This window comes from Odocoileus virginianus, chromosome 5 (assembly GCF_023699985.2).
Source record: "Odocoileus virginianus isolate 20LAN1187 ecotype Illinois chromosome 5, Ovbor_1.2, whole genome shotgun sequence".
Taxonomy (NCBI): Eukaryota; Metazoa; Chordata; class Mammalia; order Artiodactyla; family Cervidae; genus Odocoileus; species Odocoileus virginianus.
This window is the reverse complement of record NC_069678.1, coordinates 79,837,676-79,847,421: the sequence shown is the minus strand read 5'-3', so window position 1 is coordinate 79,847,421 and position 9,746 is coordinate 79,837,676. Positions and strand designations below refer to the sequence as shown.

The 9,746-nt window shown below is 45.5% G+C and overlaps 1 pseudogene; it reads right to left on the bottom strand.

The window, feature by feature from the left end:
- Window positions 1-977: 977 nt before the first annotated feature.
- The window catches only part of LOC110126272 (cytochrome P450 4A11-like), a 17,292-nt pseudogene continuing 8,523 nt past the window's right edge, over window positions 978-9,746 (bottom strand).

Genomic DNA, 9,746 nt, shown 5'->3' with positions numbered 1-9,746 from the left:
CTCTGAGGAGCCTGAGGCCTTGCCTATGAGGAAGGGCTGCCAGGAGGCTGGTGACATGGCCATGCTGGGCTCTTCTCAAATCTCTTCTGGGGTGGAGACTCTTGTGCCTGGACAAGTCTGTAAAGTCTTCCCTGGTCAGCACAGGGTGGGCGCTGGCTGGGCCCCTCCACAGGCCTGGTGAGGAAGCCACCACAGAAAGCAGGGAGGCTCCTTCACTGACAGGTGTTGGTCTGAGCGTCTTTCGTCTGAGCCTTTGGAAACGAGCCCTTTCTCCTGACTCAGCTGTCACGGGGACCTCAGACACTGGGCAGGGTGTGGGGCATGAGGGACCCCAGAGTGAGAGGCTGCAGGGGGGCCTGACATGCTCTCCATGCTGGGGTTCTGGCCCCACAGAGCAGGTGTCATCTCCCCTCATCCTCTCTGCTATCTTCCCTCCCCTCCTCTCTCTTCTGTTTCATCCAATTCCTTTCAGAGAAGACACACACACACTCCATATGGTATTGTGAAATTTATCCAGAGACAGGGAAAGAGCAAGCCATGTGAGTGAAACAGGGGTAGACCCATCTCACACACAGGAGAGAGCTGAGCCATAGGGCAAAGGAGTTATACAGGACTTAGCAGGTCCTGTGATGGCTCCCCAGGTGGCCTCCTCCTAGTTCCCCAAATCCCAGAACAAGCCTATTTTATCTGATTTGCCCAGATGAATCACAAGTCCTGCTGAAAGAGAAGGTTATATGAAGACAGGAGCAGAGGGACATTTGAAGATGCTGCTGGATTTGAATGTGGAGGAGGGCCCAGGAGCCAAGGAATGCAAGGATGTAACTCTAGATGCAAAAATGGCAAAAAGTGCAATCCTAACCGAGGTCTCTGGATAGGGGATCTGCCATCATCTTGGTTGTGTCCAGGGAAACCCATTTCTGACTTCTCACTCCAGACCCATCAAAGGATAATTTTGTGTTGTTCTAAGTCCCTAAGGCAGAGGCAAATCATTTTACCATCAAAACAGAAGTGATTACAGAGACAGATAGGCAGGCAGAAGGCGAGAAACACAGGAGAGAATACACATACTGGAAGATGTCAGGTGATCAGGATCAGGTGGACAGTGAGAGATACAGGGGGTCAGAGACAGATGGAGAGATAAGCAGACAGGGAGCATGGAGAAAGGTAACAGGAGAAGGGCAGAAAGTCTGCTGCTGGGCAGGAGGCAGGAGATGAGGCAAGCTGGCAGAGGGCAGACAAAAGCAGGAAGTGGGCAAAGAGGCAAGGACAGGAGAGAGTGACAGCAAGACAGGATGGCAGGCAGGGGCCCTCAGAGCTTGTCCTTGTCCCCACTTGGATCAGATAGCTTCCTGAGCTGCAGGTGGATCCCATTTTTGGATCTCAGCACAATGACTGGCATGGGCACAGGGACCCTGGAGGGATCTGGTGACAGCTCAAAGCGAAGCAAGGTCAGGGCCACGGCCACCTTCAACTCATTCATGGCAAACTGCTTCCCGATGCAGTTCCTGGGTTGGGAGATTAAAAGGAAGTAAGCAGAGGCTTCTAACCCCTGCTGAGAACAGGGATTCAGGGCTATCCTCCACGTGGCCCAGCCCTGATCCCTTCCTTACTCATCACACTGAACTTGCCCAGCCAAGCCTTGGGCCAAACTCTTCCCCCTGACCTGTGACAAAGTCCACCTCTCTACGGACTATCTCCAACCTCCTACTTCAGATCTCAGCAGGAAACCTGTAAGGAGGCGTCAGTGCTGTAAGCCACAGAGTCAAGTCAAATGAATCAAAATGTGAACTCATACTTTATTCACTTGTCCATAGGCAAATCCTGGTTTCAGGTCAGGCCAGGGCACTGTAGGGGGCAGGGGTCCTGAGACACCCTCTCGGGACCTTACCACCTATGGTGGAAAAACAGGCTGTTCAGTCCCAAGAGATGGCAAGACAGGGTTGTGTGTAAGGAATCAGAATGGTGACAGGGAGGCTTCCTAGAGAGGACAAGGGTTAATGACTCTGAACCTGCTGACCATTTGCCTCCCAATTAGTGGTCTGACTTCTTGTCTCCCTTCAGCTCCTCAGTCAATCTACCTTTGGAACTTTCCCACTCTAATCCAGAAATGACCCTCCCAACCATCGCTTGGGCTCCTCATCTGGCCTTTTCAGCCTCCATTCCTTCCCTCCCTCTAAAGCCGCAGTACTCCAGGCATGCTATATTCCCTATCACAGGGAGGACACGTCCCAGTGCCTCAGCTGCATCACAGCCCTCTCTGGATTGTTCTTCAATCTTCTGGACTCTGTCCAGCTCCTCTTCCTGACTCAGTTCCTATTGAGGTCCCCTCCCCCCCCCCCCGCCATCCTCATGTTCAAGGCTCAATTCAGTGACCATCACCCTCACCACCTCTTCCCACTCTGGATCCTCAAGTCATCATGGGTGTTAACTCAAGGACACATCACATCCAGTGCCCAGCACAGTGCCGGATCATGGATCCTTCCACAGTCTGCTCAATGAATGAATGAGTGAAAGAGTGGATGTGTGAGTGATGTCTGTCTTGAGTAGACATGTTGATATGTTGACAGTGAGCCCTGAGAGAGGAAAGCGTTATCATGTCTGTGTTCCCATCTCCTAGCACAGATCTTGGCATACAGAGACATGCTTAATACTTACTTTCATATTTAAAAATTAACTGAATTGAAAACAACCCACATGGAATGAGAGTATAATAAATATTCAGTGTGACCTAGGAATCAAACTGTCTAGTTCCTCCTGCCCTCTAGTAGGAGCTGCATGACATGCTGCCATGTCTACAAGGAATGACTGGACCCTGGTGTAAACTAAATCCTAGAACCAATTTAGAATGACAATTTGCTTCAAACCTGTTCTGCAAAGGTTGATTCACCAACTGAAAATTTCCTAGGACTGTAGAGTCAGAAAAACCTGTTTCTACTAAGTTACAAAGTCACTGAAATTATGACCCCATGGACTATATGTAGCCCACCAGTCCATGGGATTCTCCAGGCAAGAATACTGGAGTGGGTTCCTTTTCCTTCTCCAGGGGATGTTCCCAACCCAGGGATCAAACTCAGGTCTCCCGCATTGCAGGCAGACTCTTTGCCAACTGACCCACCAGGGAAACCTAACTTTCTGTAGCCTTTAAGATTTTCACAGCAGTCATTTAGGAGTGTATCATCCAGGTTAACAGTTATTTCAAGGGTGCTTTCTACTTTACATGCAAGGGATTTTCAAATGCATCTGTCAAATACAAAGAAGTTTCCCCCCTGTTGGGAAAGAGCAAATAAACCAAGATGGTGTGGTCAGGCTCTCTCGCCCTGTGGCCTCTTGCTCTTGCCCCACAGTTTGTAAATAATGATTGTGGAACAGCTGAGATCACCTATAGCACTGCGTACCAGAGTCACATGGTACTCGCTTGGACTCTGGCTACTTTTGTTATATAAGCTCCACTTGGAAAAGCTCTGGGGGTGGTGTGTGGTACACCTTTAGGAGTGTCACTATGAAAGCCCTGGTTACTGCTTCATTGGGGCTACGTTGGAGTAATATCATGGATACATTATATGAGGTTATGTTCCGGTTGTGTTCTGGCTGCCTTATGGTTGTTATGACTGCTGCTACAGCTGCTGCCTCAGCAAGCAGACAGGCAGTGTTATGGTGGCCTTGCCAGCCAGGAGAGAATAAAAGTGTCTGCAGTTCCTATGGCTCCTCCAGTCTTCTTCCAGCCTCTTAGCTCATGCCTTGCCTACCCTGGGTTCAACAAACAATGTGCACAGTGTGAATAGCAAGAGAGTTGGCGTCATGAGCAGGATCAGCAATACACTCCCCAAAGCAGACTTTATTGTCCTCCACTTTATGCTTTTTCTTGCTAACATTAGACTCTGTAGAATCTGGGACTATGATATATAACCTCTGCTATTATATAAAGAATTTTGGCAACAAGAAAATATGTCACAGTTATATTAATACACAGTCAAATCTATGTCGGATGTACTACAGGAAGAGAGAACACACTCATGACCGTGAAACTTTCTTCAAATGACAACTGTTCAGTTCAGTTCAGTTCACTTACTCAGTCGTGTCTGACTCTTTGCGACCCCATGAATCGCAGCACGCCAGGCCTCCCTGTCCATCACCAACTCCCGGAGTTTACCCAAACTCATGCTCATCAAGTCGGTGATGCCATCCAGCCACCTCATCCTCTGTCGTCCCCTCCTCCTCCTGCCCCCAATCCCTCCCAGCATCAGGGTCTTTTCCAATGAGTCAACTCTACAAATGAGCTGGCCAAAGTACTGGAGTTTCAGCTTCAGCATCAGTCCTTCCAATGAACACCCAGGACTGAACTCCTTTAGGATGGACTGGTTGGATCTCCTTGCAGTCCAAGGGTCTCTCAAGAGTCTTCTCCAACACTATAGCTCAAAAGTATCTATTTTTCGGTGCTCAGCTTTCTTCACAGTCCAACTCTCACATCCATACATGACCACTGGAAAAACCATACTCTTGACCAGATGGACCTTTGTTGGCAAAGTAATGTCTCTGCTTTTTAATATGCTATCTAGGTTGGTCATAACTTTCCTTCCAAGGAGTAAGCGTCTTTTAGTTTCATGGCTGCAATCACCATCCGCAGTGATTTTGGAGCCCCAAAAATAAAGTCTGACACTGTTTCCACTGTCTCCCCGTCTGTTTCCCATGAGGTTTTGGGACCAGATGCCATGATCTTAGTTTTCTGAATGTTGAGCTTTTTTTTTGAATGTTGAGCTTTAAGCCAACTTTTTCACTCTCCTCTTTCACTTTCATTAAGAGGCTTTTTAGCATTTCCCCTGAAATCAGGAACAAGACAAGGGTGCCCACTCTCACCACTACTATTCAACATAGTTTTGGAAGTGTTGGCCACAGCAATCAGGGCAGAAAAAGAAGTAAAAGGAATCCAGATAGGAAAAGAAGAAGTGAAACTCTCTCTGTTTGCAGATGACATGATCCTCTACATAGAAAACCCTAAAGACTCTACCAGAAAATTACTAGAGCTAATCAATGAATACAGTAAAGTTGCAGGATATAAAATTAACACACAGAAATCTCTTGCATTCCTATACACTAACAATGAGAAAACAGAAAGAGAAATTAAGGAAACGATACCATTCACCATTGCAACAAAAAGAATAAAATACTTAGGAGTATATCTACCTAAAGAAACAAAAGACCTATACATAGAAAACTATAAAACACTGATGAAAGAAATCAAAGAGGACACAAACAGATGGAGAAATATACCGTGTTCATGGATTGGAAGAATCAATATTGTCAAAATGGCTATACTACCCAAAGCAATCTATAGATTCAATGCAATCCCTATCAAGCTACCAACGGTATTTTTCACAGAACTAGAACAAATAATCTCACAATTTGTGTGGAAATACAAGAAACCTCGAATAGCCAAAGTAAACTTGAGAAAGAAGAATGGAACTGGAGAAATCAATCTGCCTGACTTCAGACTATACTACAAAGCCACAGTCATCAAGACAGTATGGTACTGGCACAAAGACAGAAGTATAGATCAATGGAACAGAATAGAAAGCCCAGAGATAAATCCACGAACCTATGGTCATCTTATCTTCGACAAAGGAGGCAAGGATATACAATGGAAAAAAGACAACCTCTTTAACAAGTGGTGCTGGGAAAACTGGTCAACCACCTGTAAAAGAATGAAACTAGAACACTTTCTAACACCATACACAAAAATAAACTCAAAATGGATTAAAGATCTAAATGTAAGACCAGAAACTATAAAACTCCTAGAGGAGAACATAGGCAAAACACTCTCCGACATAAATCACAGCAGGATCCTCTATGACCCACATCCCAGAATTTTAGAAACAAAAGCAAAAATAAACAAATGGGACCTAATGAAACTTAAAAGCTTTTGCACAACAAAGGAAACTATAAGCAAGGTGAAAAGACAGCCCTCAGATTGAGAGAAAATAATAGCAAATGAAGCAACAGACAAAGGATTAATTTCAAAAATATACAAGCAACTCCTCCAGCTCAACTCCAGAAAAATAAATGACCCAATCAAAAAATGGGCCAAAGAACTAAACAGACATTTCTCCAAGGAAGACATACGGATGGCTAAAAAACACATGAAAAGATGCTCAACATCACTCATTATCAGAGAAATGCAAATCAAAACCACAATGAGGTACCATTACACGCCAGTCAGGATGGCTGCTATCCAAAAGTCTACAAGCAATAAATGCTGGAGAGGGTGTGGAGAAAAGGGAACCCTCTTACACTGTTGGTGGGAATGCAAACTAGTACAGCCGCTATGGAAAACAGTGTGGAGATTTCTTAAAAAACTGGAAATAGAACTACCATATGACCCAGCAATACCACTTCTAGGCATATACACCAAGGAAACCAGATCTGAAAGAGACACGTGCACCCCAATGTTCATCGCAGCACTGTTTATAGTTGCCGGGACATGGAAGCAACCTAGATGCCCATCAGCAGATGAATGGATGAGGAAGCTGTGGTACATATACACCATGGAATATTACTCAGCCGTTAAAAAGAATTCATTTGAGTCAGTTCTGATGAGATGGGTGAATCTGGAGCCCATTATACAGAGCGAAGTAAGCCAGAAAGATAAAGACCATTACAGTATACTAACACATATATATGGAATTTAGAAAGATGGTAATGATAACACTATATGCAAAAAAAGAAAAAGAGACTCAGATGTATAGAACAGACTTGTGGACTCTATGGGAGAACCCGGGGGTGGGATGTTTCAAGAGAACAGCATCGAAACATGTATATCTAGGGTGAAACAGATCACCAGCCCAGGTTGGATGCATGAGACAAGTGCTCAGGCCTGGTGCACTGGGAGGACCCAGAGGGATGGGGTGGAGAGGGAGGTGGGAGGGGGGACCGGGATGGGGAATACATGTAAATCCATGGCTAATTCAATGTATGACAAAAACCACTGCAATGCTGTAAAGTGATTAGCCTCCAACTAATAAAAATAAATGGGGAAAAAAAAAGTTTTTTAAAAAAAAAAGAGGCTTTTTAGTTCCTCTTCTTTCTCTGCCATAAGGGTGGTGTCATCTGCATATCTGAGGTTATTAATATTTCTCCTGGCAATCTTGATTCCAGCTTGTGCTTCTTCCAGCCCAGTGTTTCTCATGATGTTCTCTGCATAGAAGCTAAATAAGCAGGGTGACAATATACAGCCTTGACGTACTCCTTTTCCTATTTGGAACCAGTCTGTTGTTCCATGTCCAGTTCTAACTGTTGCTTCCTGACCTGCATACAGGTTTCTCAAGAGACAGGTCAGGTGGTCTGATATTCCCATCTCTTTCAGAATTTTCCACAGTTTATTGTGATCCACACAGTTGAAGGCTTTGGTGTAGTCAATAAAGCAGAAATAGATGTTTTTCTGGAACTCTCTTGCTTTTTTAACAATCCAGCGGATGTTGGCAATTTGATCTCTGGTTCCTCTGCCTTTTCTAAAACCAGCTTGAACATCTGGAAGTTCACGGTTCACGTATTGCTGAAGCCTGGCTTGGAGAATTTTGATCCTATACATGGAAGGTAGCTAAAGTTCCACACCCATACAAACATGACAGATACTGTGAGCGGGGATTGGTGAATTAAACAGAAAGGCAGTTTGCCAACTAGGAATGTAGGAACAGAGAAAATCATCTTCTAAGGTGTCTGAAATTATGCCAACCAAACGTGTAGTTTAACATTCATGAAAACTTCTAGTGCTAAAAAGTCATACTCCTAAAGTGAGGAAAACTCTGGATACTTTGGATCGGCCACTGACACGGAAATGAGGCCAATTCTTGTGGACATCAGGAGGTCAATGTCATTGTGGAGGGCCCTTGAAGGTTTTCTTATACACGGAGACCCAGGCCTCCTTCTCAGCACATCAACATACAAAAACAGAACTGCGTGCTCCACATATGAATGTAGACAGTCACACATATCAGGTAGCAACCAGTGACACCTGCTTCCCCAAGTACAGAGGCCTCACCTGGATCCTCCTGAGAAGGGCAGGAAGGCATGGCTGTGTCATGTAGAACCTGATGTGAACCAATATGGGTCAAACACCTGCAGAGAGAGCACCAGGGCCGGGACATGTAGGGTCAAACTCCTAGCATCAATCTACTAGGGGACAAGAATCTCAGAGTAGGAGTGGGAGAACACGTTGTTATGGAGAGAGCATCCCATGCCCTCCTCCCACCACCATCGTACCTCTGGGTTTGGCCACACCTTCAGGTTGTGATGAAGCCCGTAAAAGGAGAGGGGAGGATGATTCCTGTGGGGCAGAGGAGAGAGAGAAACCTGATAGTCCCATAGTGCAGGGGATGTGTGTCTTCACAAAAATCCTGGGAGCCATCATGGGAGCGCGTTCTGACACTCTGAATGAAATGATGCTCTTGCAAGACAGGTGGGTGGGGCACAACAAAGCCCACGATCACATATTAGGGGTAGGTGACCAGAGCCCAGGACTGAGAAGTAAAAGAACTGCAAGGTTACACTTAGGAGCAGCTCACATTTGTCAAGTGCCATCATGAACCTGGGGAATGTGCAATAATCATTTAATCCTCACACAGCCCTCAAGGCAAGCACTTCTATACCTACGAGCAAATGAAGCACCTGAGTCTCAGAGGGGTTAAGGGTTGGGTCTATGATCCCACAGCTAGGAGGGAGTAGGGCTGGGATTCAGACCCACTGGGAGGTGAGTTAGTGGGTGGCCTCCAGCCATTGCAGGGCTCTCAGATACATGATCAGCTGCTCTCTGCCATCTACTAGGGGGCACCTCAGAGACCAGACCAACTGACCCATGACAGTGCAGTCCTTGAGCTCCCTCCTTTACTTAGACCCCATATGAAAGAACCATGCCTCCCCCTTTGCTTTTTTCTTAAGCCTTCGTGTTTCAAGGAATTAGAACTTTAGGCTCCATCATATGATCATGCAGGAGGGTCAACATTTGTTTACTGAGCTTTTGTTGCATTCAAGTTCTGCATCAATCATTTTTTTTTTCAATTGGAGGTTAATTGATTTACAGTGTTGTGTTGATTTCTGCTGTACAACAATGAAAATAATGCACAATTACATACACATTTCATGGAAAATAGATGGGGAAACAGTGGAAACAGTGTCAGACTTTATTTTGGGGGGCTCCAAAATCACTGCAGATGGTGATTGCAGCCATTAAATTAAAAGATGCTTACTCCTTGGAAGGAAAGTTATGACCAACCTAGACAGCATATTAAAAGCAGAGACATTACTTTGCCAACAAAGGTCCGTCTAGTCAAAGCTATGGTTTTTCCAGTAGTCATGTATGGATGTGAGAGTCGGACAATAAAGAAAGTTGAGCACCGAAGAGTTCATGCTTTGGAACTGTGGTGTTGGAGAAGACTCTTGAGAGTCCCTTGGACTTGCAAGGAGATCCAACCAGTCCATCCTAAAGGAAATAAGTCCTGAATATTAATTAGAAGGACTGATGCTGAAGCTGAAACTCCAATACTTTGGCCACCTGATTTGAAGAACTGACTCATTAGAAAAGACCCTGATGCTGAGAAAGATTGAAGGTGGGAGGAGAAGGGGATGACAGGATAAGATGGTTGGATGGCATCACCGACTCTATGGTCTTGAGTCTCGGTAAACTCCGGGAGTTGGTGATGGACAGGGAGGCCTGGTGTGCTGCAGTCCATGGGGTTGCAAAGAGTCAGACATGACTG